The sequence below is a fragment of the Mustela nivalis genome (genome assembly GCF_964662115.1).
Source record: "Mustela nivalis genome assembly, contig: HAP1_SCAFFOLD_472, whole genome shotgun sequence".
NCBI lineage: Eukaryota > Metazoa > Chordata > Mammalia > Carnivora > Mustelidae > Mustela > Mustela nivalis.
This window is the reverse complement of record NW_028136184.1, coordinates 400,482-415,644: the sequence shown is the minus strand read 5'-3', so window position 1 is coordinate 415,644 and position 15,163 is coordinate 400,482.

Sequence of the window (15,163 nt, the reverse complement as noted above, 5' to 3'; positions counted from 1 at the left end):
CCAGAAAGGGCTTTTATATCTCTCGAGAGGGTTTCTCTAATATCTTCCATGCCTTTTTCGAGCCCGGCTAGAACCTTGAGAATTGTCATTCTGAACTCTAGATCTGACATATTACCAATGTCTGTATTGATGTGGTCCCTAGCCTTCGGTACTGCCTCTTGTTCTTTTTTTTTGTGTTGAATTTTTCCATCTTGTCATTTTGTCCAGATAAGAGTATATGAAGGAGCAAGTAAAATACTAAAAGGGTGGCAACAAGCCCAGGAATATATGCTTTAACCAAATTAGAAGAGATCCCAAATCGTGAGGGAGGAGAAAGGGGATAAAAAGAGGTTCAAAAAGGAAGAAAGAAAAAAAAAAAGAAAAAAGAAAAGGAAAGAATTAAAAAAAAGAAAACAAATAAGAAAAATATAAAAAAGAAAAAATATATATATTAGATAAACCAGTTAAAAACGTTAAAAAAGAAAAAGGTAAAAGTTAAAAAAAAATTTTCCAGAAGGCGAGAAAAAAACTAAAAAATGAAAAAGAAAAAAAATAAATTAACTGCAAGACCCAAAAAAATCACAGGGAAAAAGCCATGAGTTCCTTGCTTTGCTTTCTCCTCCTCTGGAATTCTGCTGCTCTCCTTGGTATTGAAACTGCACTCCTTGGTAGGTGAACTTGGTCTCGGCTGGATTTCTTGTTGATCTTCTGGGGGAGGGGCCTGTTGTAGTGATTCTCAAGTGTCTTTGCCCCAGGCGGAATTGCGCCGCCCTTACCAGGGGCCGGGGTGAATAATCCGCTCGGGTTTGCTTTCAGTAGCTTTTGTTCCCTGAGCGCTTTCCGTAGAGTTCCGGAGGACGGAAATACAAATGGCGGCCTCCTGGTCTCCGGCCCGGAGGAGCCGAGAGCCCAGGGCCCCACTCCTCAGTGCCCCCTCAGAGAACAGCGTCCAGTTACTCCCTTCTCCCTGACCTCCGGCCCTGCTCCGAGCTCACCGAGCCTGCGACCGGTTCAAGGTCACCCCGAGCTGCGAGCTTACTGTCGGCTCTGTCTCTGTAGCCGGCTTTCCCGTTCCAATACCCGCAAGCTCTGTGACACTCAGACACCCCCGATCCTTCTGTGACCCTGCGGGACCTGAGGCCATGCTGACCCCGCGTGGGCTTCACTCCGGTTTAGCCTCTGGAGCGATGTCCCTCAGCGGAACAGACTTTTAAAAGTCCTGATTTTGTGCACTGTTGCTCCGCCGCTTGTCGGGAGCCGGCCCCTCCCCCCGGGGGTCTATCTTCCCGTCGCTTTGGATTCACTTCTCCGCCGGTCCTACCTTTCAGAAAGTGGTTGTTTTTCTGTTTCCAGAATTGCTGTTCTTCTTCTCTTCGATCTGCCGGTGGATTTTCACGTGTTTACAATCTTTAGATAAGCTATCTAGCTGATCTCCGGCTAGCTGAAGTAGTCTCAGCCTGCTACTTCTCCGCCATCTTGACTCCTCCCCTGCAAACAACATCTCTTAATGTTCTATCTGACTTTGAAAGCAGGGGAAAAAAAAGATCATTCTCTCAGCTCCATGTTTCCCAAAGCTGGGTGTGTATCATATCACCTGGAGACTTGACAAAAATGGACATTGGCACCATCATCAGATCTAGTGATTCAAATGCTTTAGTACAGGGTCTGAAGATCAATATTTCCAGGGCATCATCACAAAACATTTCTGAAATAGCAGAAAACCACCACATTGTGTCCTTGAATTCCCACAGTGTTTCTAAGGGTTTGGGATTTATAAACCTATTTTGTTGATGAGGTACTGAGACTTGGAGAGGCAGCAAATTTGTTCAAGGCCACACAATTAGTATATCAGGATTCTTTATACCCTGAGGAAGAGAGAACTAAAAATTTAAAGATAGCATAAACACAATGGAAGTGTCTTTCTCATTCACAGAATCAAAAATTGCCGTGAAGGAGTTCAGAGGCCTGGGTTTCTTCTAGCTTGTTGCTCTGCCACCACAACACAAAGCTTCCTCCTCAAGGTTCATAATAGTTGCTCTAGCTCCAGTCATCACACCCACTTTCTAGCTTCCAGGAAGAAGGAAAAGGAAGTTAGTTTCCACTGAGGAGCTTCAGTTGCTTATCACATGTGGGTAGGTGGGAAAGGGTACAGGATGAGGTTAGGAAATTGATGGAAAAGCAGGGCATGGCTTGTTTTGTTCTGTAAGCCTTCTATAAAGAGTCATTTTTATAGACAAGTATTTATTTTGGGATTTAGTCATTTAATATGCAAAATAGCATTTTAGGTTTTTATGGCCTTTTCAAAAGACATGTATGTTCATTATAGGAAAACTTTAACATATCATCGGGCACTAAGAAGGAAACAGATCTTCATCTATCATCCACATCCTACAATAATGACCCTGTTTTGATCTTTTATCCATTTCATTATTTATACTGATGTATGTTATACATGAAAACGTTTTTTTGATGCAATCATGGGATCATACAATATCTACTGTTTTATAACCTGATTAAAAAATAAAATAAAATGTGAACATGATACCAAAAAATAAGGTGTTTCCTAGAAGTTTAAATAAGGCACCAGTGGCTCTTACATCTGGTAGCCATAACCATACTCACATGGCCCTGTCCAGCTACAAGAGATTGGGAAATATGGTTCTTATTCCCCATTTCAAAATAGAGAGTAGGAATTTCAACTACTGAATGGCTGGTGTTTTGGATTTCTCATCTTAATCTTAATAACCCTCAAGGAGGCAGCTATCATCCCAGCTTTGGCCACGAAGGAACTGATACTCTGAAGAGTTAGTAGCTTGTTCCAAGCTTCCCCATGGCAGAATTAGGGTTTAAACTTGGATGGGCGGACTCTAAATTCTATAACTTTTCCTTCCAGAGGTGACACTGTAACACCAGAAGAAGGCAGCAGGGGAACCCGTGTTCAGGCGAGACTTCCCCAAGGGGAAGAAGACAGCTTCTTCCATAGGTGCATCTGGGGGAAAAGGTCACGGCTTCCCTATCACCTGGGCTCAGAAGGTCAAGGAAGCAGGTTAGTCTGCAATGGGAACCAACGCCTGGCAAGAACCGGGGGAACGCCAAAATGCCAGGTGTTGTGCCCCCCGTCTCCCTCCTCCCCCCACAGCCCCCTGGACACAAAGGCTTGGCAGCTGTGGTCAGAGGTACCCTCTGCCTTTCTCCGCCCCTCCCCCACACCCAGGGCTACTGCTCTTGCGGTATGATCTCATCAACCTGAAAATAAGGAGCCGAAATGAGAAGCTAATGAGCATTTATTTTAATTTAGGGAGCTCAGATTCGGGTAGATCCCTGAATAGTGCTTCCACTTGGAGGGTGGAGGTGGGAAGTTTTTATGAGGAAAAGGAAGAGGGTCTGTGATCATAGGAGTTCATATAACACGCATTGATCCACTCCTCTTCTGGTGTTAGCAAGCAAAAAAGATTCCTGCGTGCATTAGTGAACTGTTCTGTCTTTTCAGAGTCTGCAGCCAACAGTGTTATGATCAGGATATCCACGGTCCTGTTTGCTTTTTTTTTTTAAGATGTTATTTATTTATTTGAGAGAAAGAACATGTGCAGTGGGGAGAGCGGAGGGAGAAGCTGAGTCCCCGATGAGTGCAAAGCCTGATGTGGGGCTCTGTCTCAGGACCCCAACACCATGGCCTAAACCGAAATCAAGACTGAGATGGTTAACCATTGGAGCCACCCAGGCGCCCCTGTCCTGTTGACTTTTATGAACATTTGTCATTTTGTCATTTTGCCCCATCCAGAGCTTCTGGCGCTGTTCAGAAAAGGCAGGTAAGGCAGGCTCTCTACAGTGGCCTCTTGGTCTCCCTTTCCAAAAAGGGCTCCAGTCACATCAATTTTTCATACTCTGAAGTGGCTGTCCCTGTATTGTCTGTGACAGAGATAACCCCCCTCCCCCGCCCAAATCGAATGCTTCTCCATGGATATCAAGACATTCTGCTTCCTTACAAGGGACATTCCTTCCCTCAGACAACCCTGGGTGCTGGCTTATGAAAGACATTTTCATCTTTTCTCCTTCACCTCTCCCTCCTCCTTCTCCATACAGTGGACTGTATGACCCATATTGACCCATATTCCCAGGGCATTTGACTTGTCACCTCCTTCCACAAGAAGACAGGCATCGTCTAGCACAGGGCTATGCAAATGTTGTCCGTAAAAAATCTGATCAAAGATATCTGAGGTTTTCTGGGCCACAAAGACTACTCGACTCTGCCATTGCAGCATGAAACAACCATAGATAATATGTCCACGAAGGACTGTGTTCTGATAAAACTCTCTCTACAAAATCAGGGGAAGGCCTTGTTTTAATCATGGGCCAGTGTTTGCTAACCTGTGGTCTAATGGATACATGCACAGATTGGTATCCTTCAATACCTCCTGCAAATCTCGTTTTCTGGGGTGCATGGGAATTGTCTGCCTAATCTTCTTGGGTTTTAGTTTTCTCATCTCTCAAATAGGAATAAAAAGACCTGTCACCTGTAATCATTGTAATAAAGTCTCTTCTCCCCCAGACAGGCAAAACTTGTTCTGGCCTTAGGGCCTTTGCACTTGCCTCGGTAGCCTTTCTACCCCTGAGTGCCCCTCCTTCCAGCAATTGCATGCTGGCTCCATTTCATCACTGAGTCTCTTAATTCACCCTCTTGGAGGCTTCCCTGGCACCCCCTGCACAAAGCAGTGAATCTCCCAGGCAGACACATAGCAGGTACAGAAGTTGACTTGTTTAAGGAACATTGATTCTTGTTTGGATGAGGAAAATTTGGATTTTTGCAGCCCAGGTGTTTCCTGCACTGGGAATGCTACCTTATCCTCTTTCCCACAATCTTCATGACAGGTCACATGTGTGATCCAAAACTCAAGGCAAGAAGAACCAACACCCCTTTTTCCAGTGTGTACTTTTCAACCCTGGGCACTTCCTCCATCAACTGGAATGACTGCCTGGGCTGGCAGATAAAAGAAAACAAAGGAGTGATCTTCGAGGTCCTTCAGACCCGTCCCCACTTGCTGATGGGCCTTCATGAGTCACCCAGAATTTTCCACCTAGATTTATAAAATCCATTTTCCCTGAGACGGACTAAGCAGTTTATAGAAAACCAATATCATTAGGTTAATGATTCCCCATAAATTATTACCCAGGCAGCATAGTTAATCCCACAGATGGAGCATTAATGGTGGAGGTCAGTTGCTGGCTTTTCAGAGTTGCCTGGCATGACCTTGGCTCAGGCAGATGGCATACCCTAAGAAAGGTTTGTGTCCTCCAAATCCTGGGTTGAATCCCCTCTCTGTAATAATCTTCCATCAGCCCCTTCAGGGCCCCCACTGCAGCCTGGGTGTGACGCCCCAAATGAGCATCACGGAATAGGAATGATTTTCTGTCTTGTTCTATCCTCGGCCATGACTTTTCATTTCCCACTGATGTCTGATTTATTTATCTGTTTATGAAGCGACCCGTTTGGCTTGAAGCGACAGCAATAGGCATTTGATCAAATAGACCTGCAAATCTCATCTTCCACCATCCTGAATTTTTATTCCATCATTACTTAACAAAATAGAATTAAGTTGGGGAGAAAGCGGGCTCCTGCATTATGCATTGGCCTCATTTCATTGGTCTTTATGTTCTCTCTTGGGACTGCAGTATTTTCATGTTACCCAGCGTTCCCTGAGGGAGGCAGAGCCCATCTCCAGTGACTGAGGACTGTCCTTCTCCACTCTGATTTGGGTTCAGAAAGATGGTAGAGATGTCCAAGGGACATGGATTTCACAAGCATCTGATTGTCTTCAACCAAGTTTGTTCCCATGGGGCAGTACTCTAGGATGGTTTGCCATAGACTGAGCTCCCCCAATTCTAGTCTCCTTAGAATCAAGTCTGTGTTTTCCCAATTCATCCCATAGGCCCAGCTCTTCCTCACCCAAGCAGGTGTGGAGTTGCATAGAACAGACAATATCAGTATCATCATCATTATCAGAATTATCAGAAACTGATTATCAAAGTTCTGGCCAGGTGCCAGACACATTATTAAGGGTTTTTACAGATCTATCCCCATTCTATAGATGAGAAAACCAAACAAAGACAACTAGCATTTAATTCTCATCTACCTCCCACCTTCGCCAGGTTTTAAACAACTGTAGGATCTGGGCTCATGAAGAGCTGTTTCCTTTTTTTTTTTTTTTTTAAAGAATAATTAATTAATTAATTAATTTGAGAGGGAGTGAGCATGAATGGGGGAGGGGCTAAAAGAGGGAATAGCAGACTCCCCACTGATCAGGGAGCCCCATGTGGGGCTCGATCCCAGGATCCTGGGACCATGACTGAAGCCGAAGACAGACGCTTAACAGACTGAGCCACCCAGGTGCCAGAGCTGCTTCCTTTCTTGCCAAGGGGAAGGGCAAGTAATTGATATCTACTGGGCACCTCTGTGCTAGGCACTGATCTGTATTATCTTGTTTTATTCTTAAAGTCCCCCATGACATATGCATTAATCCATTTTACAGGAAGGAAAACTGGGGCTTAAAAATCTGAAGATAATCTGATTCTAAATCTAGGATAGCAATGATATCCAGTCAAATAAGGGGTCTTTGAAGGAAAGGTATCTCTGTAGCAGAAGGCCAGGTCCTGAGATGGGCTTCAGGGCTCTCACAAGTCTTACTATGTGCATGGGTGCATGGGAATATTTCTTAAGGAAATAACTCTTAATAGCATAACTCTGATCAGACACTTGACAGGGTTCAAACCCAAAATAAGAGATAACTGGTCTAGAAGATGGGAAGCTATGTGGAATACAGCTTTATTTTTATTTATTTTTATTTTTAAGTAATTAATCTCCACACCCAACATGGGGCTGCCCAAACCTGAGATCAAGAGTTGCACCAACAGAGTCAGCCAGGTGCCCCCAGAACAGGACTTTAAGTCCTTGTTGACTCAGGCAACCAGCCACCAGCACACATAGTTTCAGTACTGAGTCCGCATGGATGCCATGGAAGATACAAAGACTGAGATCCATTTGTCCAAGGAGGCAAATAACGGGAGGAACAAGGTGAAGTCTGGTCACTTCCCTGCTTAAAGCCCTCCACTGGTTTTCCAGCCCACTAAGAAGAGAATCCAGACTTTTCACTGTGACCCACAAACAAAGTTCATAGCTGGTTTCTTCTCATCCTTCCAGATGCAGAATGAAGGTCACTTCACAGAGACCCTCCTTAAACTCATGTGATTCTAGCATATGTTGGCATCCCTTTTAGTTCCTGTCACAGTCCGAGTCCATGATCATTTTGTCTGTGTGGTTACTTACTCCTTGTCTCCCTAGCTAGAAGTAAGCTCCTGGGTCCTGGGCTTGCCCAACCTGTTCTCCATCTGCAGGACCTGCTACAGTGCCTGGCCCAGAGTCAGTAACCAATGATATCAAATAAATGAACGGGCATGTCGCTTACCCCCTCTGAGTCTCAGTTTTATCACACATAAAATGAAGGCTTATACTATGGGTGGCTTCCAAATTATGCTCTCCAGTTCTCATATGCCTCCCCCAAGTGCCTCAAGACCCCATAGAAGGGAAAAGAAAGGTATATATAGTGATGTTCCTAGTCTCCTAGACGAGGAGACATACCCCATCTATGTATTTTAAATATTACCACTTGCAATAGGATTTCATTGGAATGAAAAATAATTCCTCAGCTCAAAGGTAGAGTTTTAAACAGTTGGATAATAAGCATCTTTCTAACTCTAAAGTCTATGACCTGTACTCTCAGCCACTATGGAGTCACGGAGAAGGAGCCCCAGCATGTGGGAGAGGAGGCAGGTGCCACCGGGCTGGGCCATCAGGATGACCTGACCAAGGAAGGACTTGAATCAGACCTTGAAGGACAAGTTGAGAAAACCGGAATCGGCAGGCATGGTGTTCCGAACCATGGCAGTGAACAGCATGTAGAAGGGCCAGCCATTAAACAAGCAAAAATAGTTCTAAGACCATGGTTTCGAAGGATGGTTCCTAGATCAGCAGCATCGGCCTCACCTGGAGCTTGTTAGAAATGCAAATTCTCAGACTCCACCCCAGATCTACTCAACCAGAAACTCCGGGCAGTGGGGCCCAGAAATCTGTATTTCAGTAAGTCCTCTGGTAGATTTGATGTTCCTCAAGTCCCAAGGTCATCAGGGTAAGGCAAGAAGGGTGACAAGTCTTCCCAAATCCAGCTACAGAGCAATCATGACACAATCCTGGAGGATAACTTGCTTCATCTTAATTTTCTCAGCCTTGGCTGCCTATTACAATCACCTGGAAGGATTTTCAAATGCTTAATTCCCCAGGCTCCATGAAGAGCAATTAAACTAGGGAGAGGACCAAGGCTTCCGTGTCACTTTAAACCTCCCCTTGCAATTCCACTGTTCAGCTATGGTTGAGAAGCATGGCATCTGTACTCTTTTCTGCAGAGCTGGTAGCCAGGGTAGCCAGGACTCAGTACACCTGAAAATTCTGTGTGATAATTAACCTCCTGGGGTTCCTTGACCTGCCACAGAGAGGCAGAGAGGTTGATGGTGGTACTGGCTCGGGACGGGGAATTAATGTATTTCAAAAGGGAGGATGCGTTGAGTTAATTAAGTGTGGTAAATGCACCTCATAAGTAGTTCTGTGTGAGAGAGAGAAGGAGAGGGCTTAGGAGGAGAGTTGAGGTATAATCATGTGGTTGTATAAGTTATCTCTTGATGTTAGAAATAGAATGTATTGGATTGGTAGAATTGGATGAAAAGTCTTAATGATAAAGAATAGACTGAACACCAAGGACATCCCAAGAGAAAGGGTGTTGAGTCGAATTTGGGAGGATGTGATGCAGAAGACAAGGAAAGGTCAAACGTGTGTTGTAGAGGTCAGGACTCTGAGATCTGGGGTTCAAACGTCATCCCTCCCCTTTCATAGCTATGTGACCCTGGGCATGTTGCTCTACCCATCTATTTCAGTCTGTTTGTTTGTAAAATGGGGCTAATAATAACTTCTATCTCATGGGCTTTCTTTGATGATTAAATGGGTTAATCCATGCAGTGTGTTTATGGCGGAACCTGGTACTCAACAGTAGTTGCTGTATTAATTGTTGTTTTTGTTTAGAGGATTGTGGATCAAAAGGGTTGCACTGAACCAGGAGCTTGAGGATTTGTGGCTTGGGACACGCTTCTTGTCTTCCCCCAATAGCGTGGCTCTGACTCTTGCAAACAAGCCAGGGTTAGTGAATACATGTGGTCTCAAGTGTTCTACCTGTGTTGACTTCTTAACAAGTGTAATGATTGTTGCTTCAGCTGTTCTCCAGCTTCTGGCCATCATCAAAGGGTGTCAAGTCAGCCCAAACGGTGGAGGAACAGTTCAGAGTCTGCTAACCAACATAGTAGGTGAGTTGACATCAGAACCCTCTCAACACTCTGAGCACATAGGCATGCAGGATAAAATACAATATCTAAAGCTTCAAATGCATAGGTTGGATCAAAAAATAAACATAAAGGGAAAGAGAATCCCAGGTGCCAGAAAGGATGAGCAGACTAAATGAGCCATACAGTCCATGTGGTATCAGAGCATACACTTAGACAGTCATAATACCAATGCCTGGAGAACAGAATTGCATCCACAGGATAGGAGCTAGCAAAGTCCATAGCAGGAAATCATAAAGGGCTTTCCATCCATGAAAGGAACACTAAAAAGCTCTACCCACTGGCTTGAGCACATGGCCTGTAGGTAAGTTGGCCACCCCAGACCACAGGTGGCAAAAGAGTCATGGGGAGCAATTTAAATATCAAGCCTGTGCCAAGAGCGTCTTCAATCTTTGCCCCCAGGAATCCCAGAGAAAAATTTCCCACCAAAGATGAGTTCACAGTTAGAAATTGTAAAGCATGTAGGTAACCAAGTCCCCAGGAGAGTCAGAAGATACAATTAATTAAGGAATTCAAACCATAGAAACTACATGCATGAGACTGTTTAAAAGCCTCTTTGATGGTATGTGAGGATATGCTCAATAACATAAGAGAAGAATTAGAGTCAGCAGGGGCTACAGATCATTCATTAGTCATAAGACACAAAGTTGCATAAAGGAGATTTATGTGGTAAGCATTAGATGGGCTCCTGTTCTATCTCTGCCTGCTGGCTTCAAGGAGGTGTGGCAGGTGAGTGAGACAAGGACACTCCTACCCATGCAGGCTGTTATAGCCTTTCCAGAAAATGGCAAGTTACCAGTTTTTTTGCATTCACTTTGGAGACATTCACTTTTAGGAATTTGTTCTAAACAAATAATGATGGATATGAGCAAAGATTAGCTCTAAGGATCTTTTTTTCCCCCTTTCAGTGCTGAAAAACTGGAAACATTTTTATATGTCCAGCAGCAAAAGATTTGTCAAATATATGAGGATATAACCAGATGTTGGGTTTCTAGGCAGGCATTAAAATGGAAACTATAGAAGAATGTTGAATGACATAGAAAGATGTTCATAACATTATAAGTAAAAAGGCAGGTTTTTGTTGTGATTGCATGGGCAATACAAATTCCATTTTTATAAATACAAGATAAATACTGTGGTTTAATATTTAATTGTGGAAACTCATATTATGAAAAATAGATATAATACTGGAAATAGAAGTCACAAACAGGATTATTTTTGAGTGGTAATACATTATGTTTTTGATGGAAAGACACCACTGGCCCAGCTAAAAAATAAAAAAATGCCTTTAATGGGAAAAGTCACAGAAACTTTGGAGATGTTACCTGAAGCAGAGAGAGAGTTTCAGTTTTCCTGAATTCTCCATGAGGATGACAGTGATGACAGTGTGATGTCTTTCCCTGTGCATTTTTCCAAGCGTCTCCTCTCATCTGCCCATTCTAGAGACTCTGGCTACCTGTCTGCTTGAAATCAGGTAATAGTCACTGATTTAAAAGAGCCCAGCACATTCCTGGTAGTTCACGGAAGGGCTGGATTAAGAGATGGAATCTTCAAGAACATTCCACAGAATACCACAGCCACCTGAGGCCCAATGGTGTCCATATGACTATAGATTTTTTCCTGTCCTTCTTTGTTTATATTTTCCAAATATGTTACTCTATGAATTAGTCACGACAAGCTCTATGGTAACAAAATAACCCCTAAAACAGTAGCTTGGCCGAATAACTTTTTTTCCCCTAAACTAAAGTCCTGTTGCCATCTTGTAACTAATGCATTTAGGATACATGGCTCTGAAGGTTGAGGCAGCAGGGGAAGAGAAGGCATAAAGTTATCACACCTGTCCCTAAATACTTAAGGACAGAAAATACAAGTGTCATTTCAGCCTACCCTTCTTTGGCTGTATTAATCACATGGCAAGGCACTGGGAAGTATGTTCTTCATTTGTTGTTTAAGATTTTATTTATTTATTTGAGAGAGAGACACAGCAAGTGAGAGCATGAGAACAGAGGAGAGGGAGAAGTGGGCTTCCTGCTGAGCAAGGAGCCAGACAAGATGTAGGGCTCAATCCCAGGACCCTGAGATCATGACCTGAGCCAACGGCAGAGGCTTAACCCACTGAGCCACCCAGGAGCCTCTAATGAATAGTATTTTAAACACATTCACCAGGGTGAGGGATATTGTCACATTAGAATTAATCTATGAAGGAAATCATCATTTAACCTATGAAGGAACAATTAACCTATGAAGGAAATTTTCCAGGTCCTGGGAAGCTCTCAGTAATTTGCCAGCACCCTCCCACAGATACCTAAACATGAAGAAACCAAATTCAGGGCACCCACCCCTGTATTATAGGATGGGTGCAGGCTGGGTGAGCCCTGAAACACAATAGTATCACCTTGACCCCATGGCCACCCTCCATACGGTCTCAGGATAGCTGCCTCTGCTTGAGACATGGGACTCCTGGAATTTCATCCAAAGGCAGAATGAGGCATTTCTCTAGTGCAATGACTTTCATCAAGAAAGGACACCTTTTGGGTACCTGGGTGGCTCAGTGGGTTAAGCCTCTGCGGTTGGCTCAGGTCATCATCTCAGGGTCCTGGGATCGAGCCTTGCATCAGGTTCTCTGCTCAGCAGGGAGCCTGCTTGCCACCTCCACCGACCCACCTGCCTGCCTCTCTGCCTACTTGTGATCTCTGTGTGTCAAATAAATAAATAAAATCTTAAAAAAAGAGGACACCTTTTCCCACAATCTTTACACCCAGCACACTTGACTTACATTGGCCAAGGCCACACACACACACATGCACACACTTAAGCTAATCGCTGGCCAGAATTGTGGAATCACTATGATTATATTGAAATAACTAACATCCATCCCCCCGGAGTTGGGAAAGGGGCCATGTATCTAGACGGAATTGGTGGTTCTATTAATAAGAAAGAAGCAAGAAGAGGTTGTTGAGTGGGAAATCAATAGTTTTCTATGGATGGAATAGGCAATGCTTCTTGTAGGCCAGGTTTCATCTATATATTCATTCTACAGATGTTTCTACCTAGTGTCAAGAGTCAAAATGAGCATTCTGGAATCAGAGAGGAACTAGACACAGCCCCTACCTTCAATCCAGGAAAATTGGTCAGACATGTAATTAAGTAATCATAACAGATTATGATAAATACACAGATTAATGTCTAAGATATATATGGAAGATAATGTGGAGGAGAGACTTGAAGGCAATTAAGGAAGGCTTCGCAGAGAAGGTGACATTTGAGCTGGGCTTTAAAGGCTGGGGAGGAGTTCACCAGTTGGACAATATGGAAAAAGCAGTTGAGGGAAAGGCAGAAATGAATGAACCAATGAAAGAATTAATGGAAAAGACAGCGTGAGAAGATTTCTCAAAGAAAAAGAGAGAGTAGTGTCAGCCTTGGAAAGGCCTTCGAGAATATTGAGAGGAGCCTGTGGGTTGTTGTATCTACAATTATATGCACTACTGACTGTGTAACTTCAAAGAGTAATTGCAGGGAAGGAGAATGAAGTACTTTCAGGTATAGGAAAACACATTGAGCAGAAGTAATAAATCTGCAAGCCCTTCCAAACACAGACCATAATGGGTATGAAGTATCTTGGGAACAGTCAAAATCAGGTACATTGAATCAGTGCATCTTAATGTGGTGGAACTTAGGAACTACCTCTCGCTCATTCTGGATCTTTCCAAAGAGTTAACTCTTAGTGGCTGGTCCTCCTTCAGGCTACCAGGGAGACTGGAGAGGTTTAATCAAAACAAATGGGAAGAGCTGGAGGAGAAAGATGTCCAGTCCTCATAGAAAGCATGTCCCTACTGCCATGTCTCCTGGGACAATGGAAATGCATGACCAGAATGTACTGACTGGGGGCTCTTCTGCCCTATGATATATCCTTGCCTTTTTTTTTTTTAAGGAGAGGGAAAGAGGGGGAGGGGCACAGGGAGAGGGAGAGAGAGAATCCTAAGCTGGCTCGATGCCCAGTGCGGAGTCCAACACAGAGCCCAACATGGGGCTCAATCTCACAATCCTGAGATCATGACTTGAACTAAAATCAAGAGTTGGATGCCTAACCAACTGACTCACCCAGATGCCCCTCCTTGTCTTTTTTCTCCTGAAAGTGATAATTAGCTGTCTTCAATGATTAAAATACAGGCTCACCTGGTGGCAGGTGGCTAATTTGACCTCTTAAGACCTTCCTTCAGCTTTTTATTGCAGGAGACAGCATGGTAGAGGGAATGTGATATAATAAAGAATATATCTGCTTTGGTCCAGGTTCCTGGCTCAGTGCTTCAAAAACTCTTGGAATTTCCTGAGCTATAGGAATATCTTTTGTTATTTATAATGAGCTCTTTTTGTGAGGCAGAAAGTGCAAGGAGGGGAGAGCTACATGGCTTCAGGAGGTGGAGGGACTGGCTGCCAGAGGAACCACCCAAGTGATTGGAGGGTTGAACCTTTCATCTCCACACCCCACCTCTGGATAGGGGACAGGGGCTAGAGATTGAGTTCAACCACATGGTTTAAACTAAATCAATGATTTAATTAATCGTACCTACATAATGAAACCTTGACAAAAGCTCTTGGGTGCCAAAGTGTGGGGAAGTTTCCAGGTTGGAGAACACATCAATGTATCTGGAGGGCGACAAACCCTGATTGTATGGGGAGACAGCATGGAAGCTGTGCTTCCCCGCCCCACACACCTCACCTTACACATTTCTTCCATTTGGCTGTTCTTAAGTTGTATCTTTTATAATAAAATTGTAATTGCGAGTATAATGTGTTCAGCAAGTTCCATAAGTTGTTTTTGTGAACTACTGAACTTGAAAGGGAGTTGTTGGAGCCCCCAGATTTGTAGCAGAAGCATGGGGATCTAGGGGACCTTTGGTGCTTGTGGTTGGTGTCTGAAGTAGAGACAGTCTTGTGGGACTGAGCCTTTTACCTATGGGGTATGCATGAATTCAGGTAGTGTCAGAATTGAATTGAACTGAACTCTAGGACATCCAGCTGGTGCTAGAGAATTGTTGGAACCTAAGGAATGATGATGATGGCTGACATTTATTGGCCACTTATTAAGTGCCACATGTATACAAATGCTTTCATGTGGATTTTCTCAGACAAGAACCCAGATTGCACCCTGGTGTTAGTTGGCATGTTTCTCTTTGCCTCATGGGTAGATCCCTCCACATATATAGCTTTAAGTCAGGTCACACATTCCTTAGAATGTCCTTCAATGAATCAGGAATTCTGCAATTTTTTTTTTAAGGTTTGCCTCCCAATCTACAGCCCTTCCAGCAAGCAAGTTATATATCTGTAAATACTTCAAGGGTGCTATTTTAAGACAGCACTTTATAAATCAGAGTGGTTCTGAAACACAAATGGATGTAATCACCCCTTAATTTGCCTGGTTCGTGGGTTTGGATTTGCTTCCTTACTTTATTTAGACTGCTGCGAATCCTGTTGTGGGCTGAGAATCAACAGATTCAGCCATAAGTGAGCCAGCTCTGTTATGTCTTGTTTTGTGCAACACCAGGTGTGATGCCAAATGAATGATGTTATTTTGTTTCCAATGCTATAAGGCTGTACATTCAAGTGAGCATTGTTGTTCAGAGTTCTCACTTTGAGAGCACCTGGAACACCCCTGCAGCGTCACTTCTCCCACACCCTTCACTGGGAACCCAAGGCTTCTTTCAGTACAAAGAGTGGCAGTTTGTTTTTATATCCTTATGGGTAG